General features: G+C 41.0%; 1 long non-coding RNA gene across 1 annotated transcript; it reads left to right on the top strand.

Moving 5' to 3' along the window:
- Nucleotides 1-311: 311 nt before the first annotated feature.
- Nucleotides 312-10123, top strand: LOC142776734 (uncharacterized). The gene is made up of 2 exons (XR_012887768.1): nucleotides 312-690; nucleotides 2703-10123. It is a non-coding gene; the product is annotated as an uncharacterized LOC142776734 (long non-coding RNA).
- Nucleotides 10124-11015: the final 892 nt, after the last annotated feature.

Genomic DNA, 11015 nt, shown 5'->3' with positions numbered 1-11015 from the left:
GAACAACCTCCTTGCCACCCTTCCTTAACTTTTTATTTATATCTATGTTCCGCAAGTAACAAGTTTTGACTCCGAAATGTCGAAACAACGCCGCAATAACGCCTCACCCGGGAAAAAAAAAATGTACATTACGAAGGCTACGCTTTTGCCACCTGCACACGTCAGTGGCAAAAACAAAGACTTTGAAGCTCTGCTAGCAAATAAATATGTTGTCAAGCATGAAATATTACACTATATCTTGGAGGCTTGTCATAGCTTGGAAATCATATCATAAAACGGTACTGCTATTTGTTTCGGTTTCGGTTTCGGTTTTGAGGTCTTGGGGCAACTACGCATCGCCATCGTCAACAGGCAGACTTTGAATTGGGTGGTAACATGTCGGGTGCGTGTTTGGTGCAGGCTGACGGTGGTTTATTATTTTACTATTCACTTGCTTTGTCAGGGACGCGTACTCATACTGCTTGCACAGTTTAAATTGTGCTTACAGTAGATACAGTACTTGTCACTGCAATCTGTGGCGTGTCGGCTAGTACAGAACAACTTCGGTGCGGCGGAGTGTGTGTCCTCTGTCAACGGCTTTCGTTGAAGCTTGTGCCCGCCGCAAGCAGTGTTTCCGATCAAGCAATCAACGGACTGTACGCTGGGAGCTACATGGAGAACGCTTTTGGATTTCGTGCTATTGCTGAAAAGGTAAGCTTTCGTGTATGCGAACAACGAAGTGCAGAAGTGCGTGCCTGCCTGCCAACTCCCGATTTGCCCGCGATACTCGTAATTGCAGGAAGCGACCGTCTCATGGCGTCGGTAGCTTCGTGACCTTCGCTCGCTGTGTGCTTATCAGCTGCGATGTCTCAACAGTCGCAGTGTTCGTGAACCTCGCTTTGGGGCATGGTTAAAGAAAACGGGGGGATGTGCCCCGCGCAGATAAACCTTACGGCATTCGGCAGCGGGTGAGAAAACAAAGGGGGGGGGGGGGCTGAGCGAGCCGAGGTGGGCGAAAGAAATGGCATAATAATAATAATAATAAAAACGAAGCAGATCAACGGTAAAAGAGGTGCCAGTTGTCAGTTAGCGGGGCTGCAGTGGACAAATGGGGCGCGTTTATTACGCGGGAGAAAAAAAAAATCCAGATTTCAATGACTGAAGATAGGGGTGCGTTTTTAATGCGAGTAAATATGCTATTTAAAGCAACAATTGAAAAATACTTAAACTTTGTATCAGTACCCCTTTGATGCCTGCGCTTTGCAGCGGCGTGACGTGTTTTGTTAAAAATCGTGCAGCTAACCAAAGAATATATATGTACCTTGTTTAATCAGTGATTCGCGCTTTTTATCCCTTGCTAGGTTTGTTTATATTTATACTAGTATATCGTAAATAATCAGGATATAGAAATATTGATCTGCTTTAATAAGGGATTGAACAGCCACACTCAATTGCACACATCTTTTTGCATTTTCGCACCATTGTACTGCGGCACATAGAATATTGTAGAATAGAATATTTCTGTATATTTTGGTGTAGGGTTTTGCGATGTGGTTACATATGAAAGCTTAGCCAAAGTGTACCAACAAACACGCACACAAAACTTTCAGTTAGACTGATACAGCACAGATGATAATGGTGTAGGCATAGTTAGCCACTAAAGAACACGCTCGTGAAAAACAAAATGAGGATGGCGACACAGGTGGCTGTAAATGAAAGCAGGCAGACCTAACAGCTCTTGTCTGTTTCACGCATTTTGTCTGTGCAGGTTTCATCCTTACGAATGTAAGGACACTGATCCAACTAATAAGCCCTCCATGCATATATTCCTGTTAGCTACTTCTCCAATATGTCGTGCATTTTTTAAATTATACATATTTATGGTCCAACAGTTCAGAGCTTATTAAGCATATATTTAACTTACTTTTGATACATTATCTGTTGCATGGCTGTTTTTATGAATTAAAAAAATTCAACTGCGAATTAGCTGCTTATGCATGCACTCGAAGAATAGGGTTACCACGTCTTATTTATTCTTGAGAGTAGTCAGTTTTACTCGTGGCCTAAAGTAATCATTTTGTTGACCAATGAGCAACCTGTGAAAGACATAAAATTATCGAGTACACCAAATTTATGTAACTGGAGAAGAAATTTAAAGGTGAGCTTCCACAAATACACAGTGCTGTTTTTCCAGCAGCAGTTGTCATATTGTAAGTGCTGTTGATCCTTCCATATTGGGGCTTGCTCGATGTTTTACACTATTTTCACACAGTAGGTTGTACATCTGTGATGTGTACATGTCTACACAACGATCCTTCAAAGTAAACGATAAATATTGCTACTTTTCTGTCTGAATGGGTTTATATAATTTTTTGTATCAACCATTGTAGTGGCCTATTTGTTAGGGTATTCTAGCTTAGCAAGAAAACTTGGTATAAACGCTGAAATTTGAGCTTCCCAGTATATTTCAAGCTTCTTGGTAGGTGCATGATTCAAGAGAGAAGCACTTTTTCACCACCACCACGGTGGGGAAAAAACCATACTCAAAGATGGCACTTGCATTCGTACACTAATATGCACAGATGCTTGTAAAAGTGAATAGTGGTAAAGCTGAAAGTGGAGAAGCTGGAGCTTTTTATTATATGACACATCATAATGAGGTTCTGATTGTTCCCAGTATTTTTTAAATGCTTAGTTGAATATTGTGCATCTCTTACATGCAGAATGTTGAAAGGAAAGCACACTACGTCTTCTACGATGGACTGGGTGCTGACAATGCAGTGCACTCTTCATCACAACCTGAAAGCAGCTGTTCCGGGCTCACGACCTCACTCAAAGAGTTGCAGCAGTGGTGGACGCTACTCATAGGTTGCTCCAAATATCTTGTACATTTTAGGAACATTCCTCTGATGGGAAAGGCTTCATCTCAAGCTATGTGTCCTATATACCTATTTATATTTTCAATATAAGTATCAGTTTGCCATCAGATCAACAGCAGTGCGTGTAGAAAACTGTGTACAATGCATAATGTTACAGCTGTATGAAAAACTGGAGATGGCCTAGATGTCGCCAGCTTAAAAGGTTGATCCACTAATGGGTCAATCCACGCCAAACATCCCAGCTATTTTAGCGACCATCTCAAATGTATTAAAAAAATTGTGATGATTTACTGCATTGAAAACAGTGAAACAGTAAAATAATTTCAAAAGAAAAAAAATTTTCGGTAGTTGCCTTCTGAACTTACTGGAATGTCGTTTCAGTGTGGTTTGTGGGAAGGTAGTTTAAAAGTACTGCTCATTGCTTCGATACCAAAATTTGTCTACATGTTAAGTACAAGTTCATGTTTAAAGTGTTTGAAGCACAGTAATATTAGTGCAATTTCACTGGCACATACGCCTCCAAGACTAACAATGTGCTTGATACGACTGGTTGGTGCTGTATGGTAGACAAAGAAAGTGCTTAACAGCGCAAAGGACAAGAAGGGAAAGAAGAAACGACAACAGAGCCCTGAACAATCAAAGTTTATTGCAAACCAACTGCAATATATAGAAAACAGAATCTGCGCATAACCACGCACCATAAGCAGAATCGCACATACATGCACCATACAGCCTACCTTATCAACAACCGGTCATGTAAATGGACCCAAGATAACTAACTTCACAGCAGTTAAGAAAAATTGAGGGTACGCTAACACAGGAAGCACCAAGTTGTTGAATATAGAAAGCTTCACTAATCTCGTGCTCGCGCCGATTTTTATATCCCCCGTGATCAAACACTTGTCGAGAATTGGCTGACAACAAGACTTATTACAATGGTCTGCCAAGTGGCTGGGAAGGAAACCTTTTAGAGAGTAAGCGTACCCCCTCAACCGATCATTCATGCATCGCCCTGTTTGACCAATGTAACCATGCCCAAAAGTAAAAAATTATCTTGTAGAGAATCGCTAAAACACATTCAAGATGGCACGTAGCGTGTTTCTTAGTGCATTCTTCTTTCTTAGGTCCTTCGCTGTTGACCCTGTGACATAGCCCAGCGAGTTTATCGCGTGCGCAGAACACAACTCTTACACCTATTTTGCCAGTGACCTTCTTTAGCCTTCGGGAAACTTCGTGTATGTAGGGAATAACAGCCTTGCTAGAATGAGGCTTGTTGAGTTAGCTGTTGCTTTGTCTCTTATCAACCACTCTTAGTGACGTTAGGAGAGTCTCGGCAAAGGAAGTTAGCTCGGGATTAGAAAAGCCTCCTTGTTGAAGGCAGTGAACTTGGAGCGAGAAACTGCACTCTATCTGGCGGTGACAAGAGCCAGGTAAAATTGCCTTTAGGCAGGAAAAAGCGATGCTTCACTTGACCAGCTTAGAATGGGCGGACGTAAAAAGGAGGTTCTTTCTTGAGAATGACTCGTACCGCCAACATACATGATGAACAAAAAAAAAAGCATTTCTAATTTTAGACATCCTAGCTTGTCGTCAGAAATAAACTCCGACGTTATTTCTAGTTTCTTCATTTCACACCCAAAAACGTCAAATATCTCATCGGTGGTTCCCCGAGGGTCAGATTGATCGATGCGGTAAAGCACTAAAAAGCCGTCAACGTAGTCGAACACTTTAACTGTACTCGTGTGATCAAAGTTAGCCATGAGACTTCTTTCATACCACGCGAGTAAAAAGTCACAAAGAACCGGTTCTAAACTCGAGCCATTGCACACATCTGCACCGGTCGGATATTTGACATTTTTTGGCGTGAAATGATGCAACTGGAATTAAAGTCGGAGTTCGATTCATGACGACAAGTTACGATGCCTTGACTTGGAAATGGTTTTTTCGTTGACCATGTATATTGGCGGTACGAACCTTTCTCAAGGAAAAGCCTTCTTTTTACGTCCACTAACTCTAAGCTAGTCGAGCGAAGCATCGCTTTTTCCTGCCTAAAGGCAATTCTAACGGACTTTTGTCACCGCAAGATAGAGTGCAGTTTCTCGTTCTAAGTTCACTGCCTTCAACAAGCAGGCTTTTCTAATCCCCTGCTAACTTCTATTGCCGAGACTCTCCTAACATCACTAAGATTGCCTGATGAGACACAAAGCAAGAGCTAACTTAACAAGCCTCATTCTGGCAAGGCTGTTATTCCCTACGTACACGAAGTTTCCCATAGGCTAAAGAAGGTCGCTGGAAAAATAGGTGTAAGAGTTGCGTTGTGCGCACGCGACAAGCTCGCTGGCCTATGTCGCAGGGTCAACAGCGAAGGACCTGAGAAAGAAGCATGCACTAAGAAACACGCTATGCACCATGTTGAATGTGTTTTAGCTATTCTCTACAAGATATTATTTACCTGTGGACATCGGCCAAACAGGGCGATGCATGCATGATCGGTTGAGGGAGCACGCTAACTCTCTAAAAGGTTTCCTTCCCAGCCACTTGGTAGACCATTGTAATAAGTCTTGTTGACAGCCAATTCTTGACAAGTGTTTGATTACGGGGGATATCAAAATCGGCGCGAGCACGAGATTAGTGAAGCTTTCTATATTCAAGAACTTGGCGCTTCCTGTCTTAGCGCACCCTCAATTTTTTTAACTGCTGTGAAGTTAGTTATCTGGGGTCCCCTTATATGACTGGTTGTCGATAAGGTAGGTCGTATGGTGCATGTATGTGCAATTCTGCTTATAATGCGTGGTTATGCGCAGATTCTGTTTTCTGTATATTGCAGTTGGTTTGCAACGAGCTTTGGTTGTTTGTTCAGGGCTCTGTTCTCGTCTCATCTTTCCTTTCTTGTCATTTGCGCTGTTAAGCACTTTCTTCGTCTACTACGCCTACAAGAACTTAGCCAACATGTGTTATGAATGTCTGACTAATGAATACTAACTACACAAAAGGTATATTTTGAGGAAATAATAATATGAGACTTCTTAAGCTGCTAAACATTACGAGAAAAAATTACGAGTTTCGCAGAATCGTCATTTTCGTTTATATTGAGACCCGATTTGCACTGTGGAGTGGTCCAAATAAATATGACCTTCAAACCTGAATCGAAAGGGGAAAAAAGGTATTTTCATGTGCCAATTTTTATCATTACATTTTTTTGTTTTAGGGAAGAAAATAGGTTTTGAACTTTCCCATTGATGAAAATAGAAAATTTCAAGGCGGCAGCTGTCATATGACCAAATGGGAAGATAGGCACCAATGGGATTTCTAAAGAAATATTTTCTTCCTTAAAACAAAAAAATCAATGATAGTATATGAAAAGAAGTGTTTATTTGCTTTCAATTTATGTATAAAGGTAATTTTTATTGAGCCACCTCATGGCGTAAATCGCATCTGAATATGATCAAAAATTACGATTTTGTAGAATTTATGATCTTTTCTCATAAAGTTTACCAGCTTGATAAGTCTCAAATATTTTTTTCTCAAAATATACCTTGCGTGGAGTAGGTATTCACTACACAGATATTCATACAAACTGCAGTATTGCAATAAAGAAATTGCAAACATAGCACATTTTGGATAAAGTCTTAGAAGCATATGTGCCAGTATAGTTGCAATAATATTACTGAGCTTCAAACACCTTATACAAGAACCTTTACTCAACATGTAGACTAAGTTTGGTATAGAACGTACTTTTAAAATAAATTTTTTCACACACACCCAAACGACATCCCGAAAAGTTCCGACGGCAACCTTGCGACCAAACATTTTTTCTCTCTGAAATATCCTACCGTTTCACTGCTTTCAATACAGTTAATCAGCACAATATTTTTCGAATGCATTAGAGATGGTCGCCAAAACGGCTGGGCGTTTAGCATGAAATCACCCTAACAGTGTGTCATGAACACAGAAAAAGGTCCTATGCATATTAAGCCCTTTATTTACCAAAAAATATACTGAAAGTGCCTCCTCTGAGGCACTGTATAGTGCCGCTTTTCTCACAGTTCTAAGGGAACTAACTGCACGTGCCATTGTTGTTTACATGTGCAGCAGTAGCATCAATATGTAGTAGAACTTGCTGTTGGGATGGTTGGTGCATGTTTGCATTGAATATTAGTCAAATTCGCGCCAAAATGACGACCACACAAACGAAGAAAACACAAACGGATTGGGCAGTCATTTGCAATTGTTGATTTTTTGAGAAAATGGGCTGATATAAACCCACTTTTTGTCAACGCTTGTGCAACCTACTCGGGCCGTCCCTTACCTAATCACGCTATAGGACACATGATCGCTAGATACTGTGCTTCCAGCTCATACATGATGAGTGAAGTTTTGCTAACGCAATTGATACCCCTTTTCTTTTGTGAAAGCCCATCAAAATGGCTCTTGGTGTGAATCCACATGAAGTGACATGTGCTCTTGAACGGGCACCGTCGTTATTCTTTGCCGTAAGGGCGTGTTCCCTCGCTCGATCATTGATGCAGCGCCTCGTCGTCTGGCTAACATGTGTCTTTCTGCACGATAGGGGTATTTTGTAAACCACTTCAGTGGCAGACTTCGTGAATAGCCACGCATGCTTCTTTTTACAGCCTTTCAGCTGCTGAGCATGATTTTCAGCGATGCACCGGCGCAATTTTGCTAGTTTGTTAGGGGCACGAACACAATCAGTACTTCATGCCGGCTCGCCACCTTTTTAAGGTTGTACGTATGAATATATAGTATATTATGAATATAAGGTACAAACAGCTGCTAGTGAGCACCCGTCCTGTTCATGTGTTTTCTTTGTGCGGTCGTGGTTTTGACGTGAAATCGACTATTCAATTCAGGCATTCATGTCTATTCACAGCACATGTTTAATGTCTGTAGCAAAATATTACATGATATTTTCGTATTCATATTTGCATGTTCAAGAGAACAGCAGCCGTGCCAATTGTGTCAATTGGATACAATTTCCTAATTTTGCACAAAACCTTTATGAAATGCCCAACCAGCCTCAATTATTTCTCAGTATTGTTAATTTTATCAAGAAACATAAGATCCATTATTCAACTTAAGTTTGCGCATCACCATCCAATTGATTGATGTGTGCAGTTTAATGTCCTAAAGCTACCATTTGATTATGAGACGCTTTCGGGGAGGGCTCCAGAAATTTCGGCCGCCTAGGGTTCTTGTGCACCCAAATCTAAGGAAATGGGCCTACAGCATTTTCGCCTGCATGAAAAATGCAGCTGAGTACTTTGGCGACTAAACCTTCGAGGCGGGGTCATCATCATCCAATCTAATACAGATGTGCCAACCGTAATTATAACGTTTAATTGACTATATTCTAACCTCGCAGCAAAAGAAAAGAGTAGAACGGTTTAAAAGAAAGTTCTATTCCCCCCCCCCCCCTTTCTATGACGTCCATAAGGCTTTTTAAGTCGCTTTTGCCAGAATACGCTTTCGCTCTGCGGAAAAGTGCTTTTTGATTTACAGGACACAAAATATTTTTGTCCCTATATTACTCTGCCATGCAGATGCCATTCAATAACGAGTACTAGTATAAGTGCTGGCCGTCTTTCAGAGTGATTTATGAGGTTATTGCAGCCTTAAGCGACGATAAAGACAATCGTATGCCACTTTTTTTCTTTTCGCCACCCCCTTGAGCTCCTCCTTTACGAATATCTGGAATTTCTGGGTCGCCTGTCAAACAGTTGGACAAGCTCACCAAATGCTACTGCGAGTTTTACACCCGTATTTTAGAACGTCCCTTCACTAAATGCTTCACCTTGACTTGAGAAAATTGATTCCAGCGTAGTCTCTAGGAAGAGCAAGTCACTCAATATCAGGGATAATCTGCTGCGATTCTCAAGAAATGCAGCGTCAATTTTAGACAAGCGGTGGCGCTGTGCTCAGCTAGTACAAGTGAAGGATGAGATTCGAGTCGAGGAGCATTCGTATATAGGGAGGATAGCATTGTTTGCACTGTGGGACAGTTCAAGAGTGCTTTTGTTGAAATAGCTGCACTCTCGTGTATTTTGAATGAATTAGCGTATGTCAAATAATTTCTACATGTACTTTTTTGAGTGTTTGATTCAGTATAATTTGTTGTACTACTGTAAATTCGGAGCCCCACCGCGGTGGTCTAGGGGCTATGGTACTCGGCTGCTGACCCCCAGGTCGTGGGATCGAATCATGGCTGCGGTGTCTGCACTTCCGATGGAGGCAGAAACGCATTAGGCCCGTGTGCTCAGATTTGGGTGCACGTTAAAGAACCCCAGGTGTTTAAAATTTCCGGAGCCCTCCACTACGACGTTTCTCATAACCATATGGTGATTTGGGGACATTAAACTGCACATATAAATCAATGCTGTAAATTTGAAATTTCAAGCTCAAAAATGCTGTGTTTGTTTTTCCTGAAACCTGCTCCAAATTTAGATTTTCTCCCTAGAAAAGCAAGATATGATGCTCCAAAATATTGCTCCAGATGATAGCTTGGCTGCTCCACCTCTGCTAGCTGTAAGTGGTTACTCTTTCACCCTGCTTTTGTGTGCCCATTTTATGTTCTTTGATGTTGCATTGTTTCAGGGGGACATATTATGTGATGCGCTTGATATTTTACATCTTTAAATCAATTATTCTGCGTGGTTAGTATCTAGTGACACTGTTAAGCTATTGTAATTTTGCCCATTGTTTTCACTCCTGTATTATTGTTTCCCCAGTATTCTGAATGTCTGAACACACAAGGGTTATTGTGAAATGAAAATGCCATTTTAAGACTGTTTTGTCATTACATTCATTAGAATACCACTAGCCTTGCATAATATGCATAAGACATGCCACAACACATGGAAACTGTGGCGTATCATTGTGGTAATTGTAGTGTGCATTGATATATTATTTCAGTATATTGGAGAAACAAGGCATGCTGCATTGCACTACTCTTCCTGCTGTTTGTATGCTTCACTGCACTGTGCTTTTGTACTGCATTGAAGCATGTTAAAATTAGTTCTTCATTTTTAAGTGCAAATAAAGGCTCTTTTGTTGTACTTTGATATGCATGCATTGGTCGTTAGAGCTCCATGCCGTACCATTGACGTCTGATTTCCGGTCTTCTTTTGTAGCAAATAGCATTCTGCTTTGCACAATTGAAAAAGGCTTTTGATTAAGGTACAATTTGTCTCTGAATCCTGTATGTTCTCTGTGCCTAATAAAATAAAGCTTGATTTCGTTTCGCACAATGGCATGACTTTGTGAATGTTGTGTTATGTGTGGCAGCTCATTTTGAGTGATGCCTCTGCATTAAGCTAGGATTACGTGTTATATGCCGTGCTTCATATATGAACCATAAAAGCTGTGCTAAGGCCAGGATTACCACACTGTGGCAGGAGCCACTACAATAGGACATCTGCACATTAAAGGTCTAGCTAAAGGGTAAGCTTTCACATGCTTCCACAGGGGCTTACTGGAAAGGGGTAACTTTCGAATTATGGTATTTTTTGCATGGGTGTTGGGGCATTATTCAGCATGAACACCCCCACACCCTTTTTGATGTTTGAGCAATTACACCCCTACACTACTTTTGTTTTTTAAGGGTGTTAGGGTGTCATAGCAATATTACACCCTTACGCCCTTAAGATTACTTGGGTGCATTTGCTTTTACACCCTCACTCCCTTAAGGCCACTTGGGTGTACATTTGTCTTTCCACCCGAAAAAATGTTTGTGCCATAGGGTGTAAATTCGGAAATCCGCCCCACGATATAGGTGTAGCCCTGCTTGATACACCCATTTCACGGGGTGTTGGGGTGTGAGTTATAGACACTATAAAACACCTATATGGGTGTAATTTGGTTTACAGTGTGTGTCACTGGTTCTCGACCAATCAAACCTTCAAAAAGGATTGCTGTCGAATAAACCGATTGTATATGCAAGCACCCATTTAGAATAACTTCTTATTTAGAGACAACTGGCGCTAATTCTTCGATATTAGAAACATCGTGAACATGCCAACAGTATTTCTTTTTTCTTTTACTTACTACTTTTCCGATACAAAAGGTGGCTTGCGTTATAATAAACTACTGTGCACTGCTTCCGTTGCTTCTTGATGTCAGGATGTATATAGCTTACTTATC

This window comes from Rhipicephalus microplus, chromosome X (assembly GCF_043290135.1).
Source record: "Rhipicephalus microplus isolate Deutch F79 chromosome X, USDA_Rmic, whole genome shotgun sequence".
NCBI classification, from domain to species: Eukaryota; Metazoa; Arthropoda; class Arachnida; order Ixodida; family Ixodidae; genus Rhipicephalus; species Rhipicephalus microplus.
This window is presented reverse-complemented; position numbering and strand designations above follow the sequence as displayed.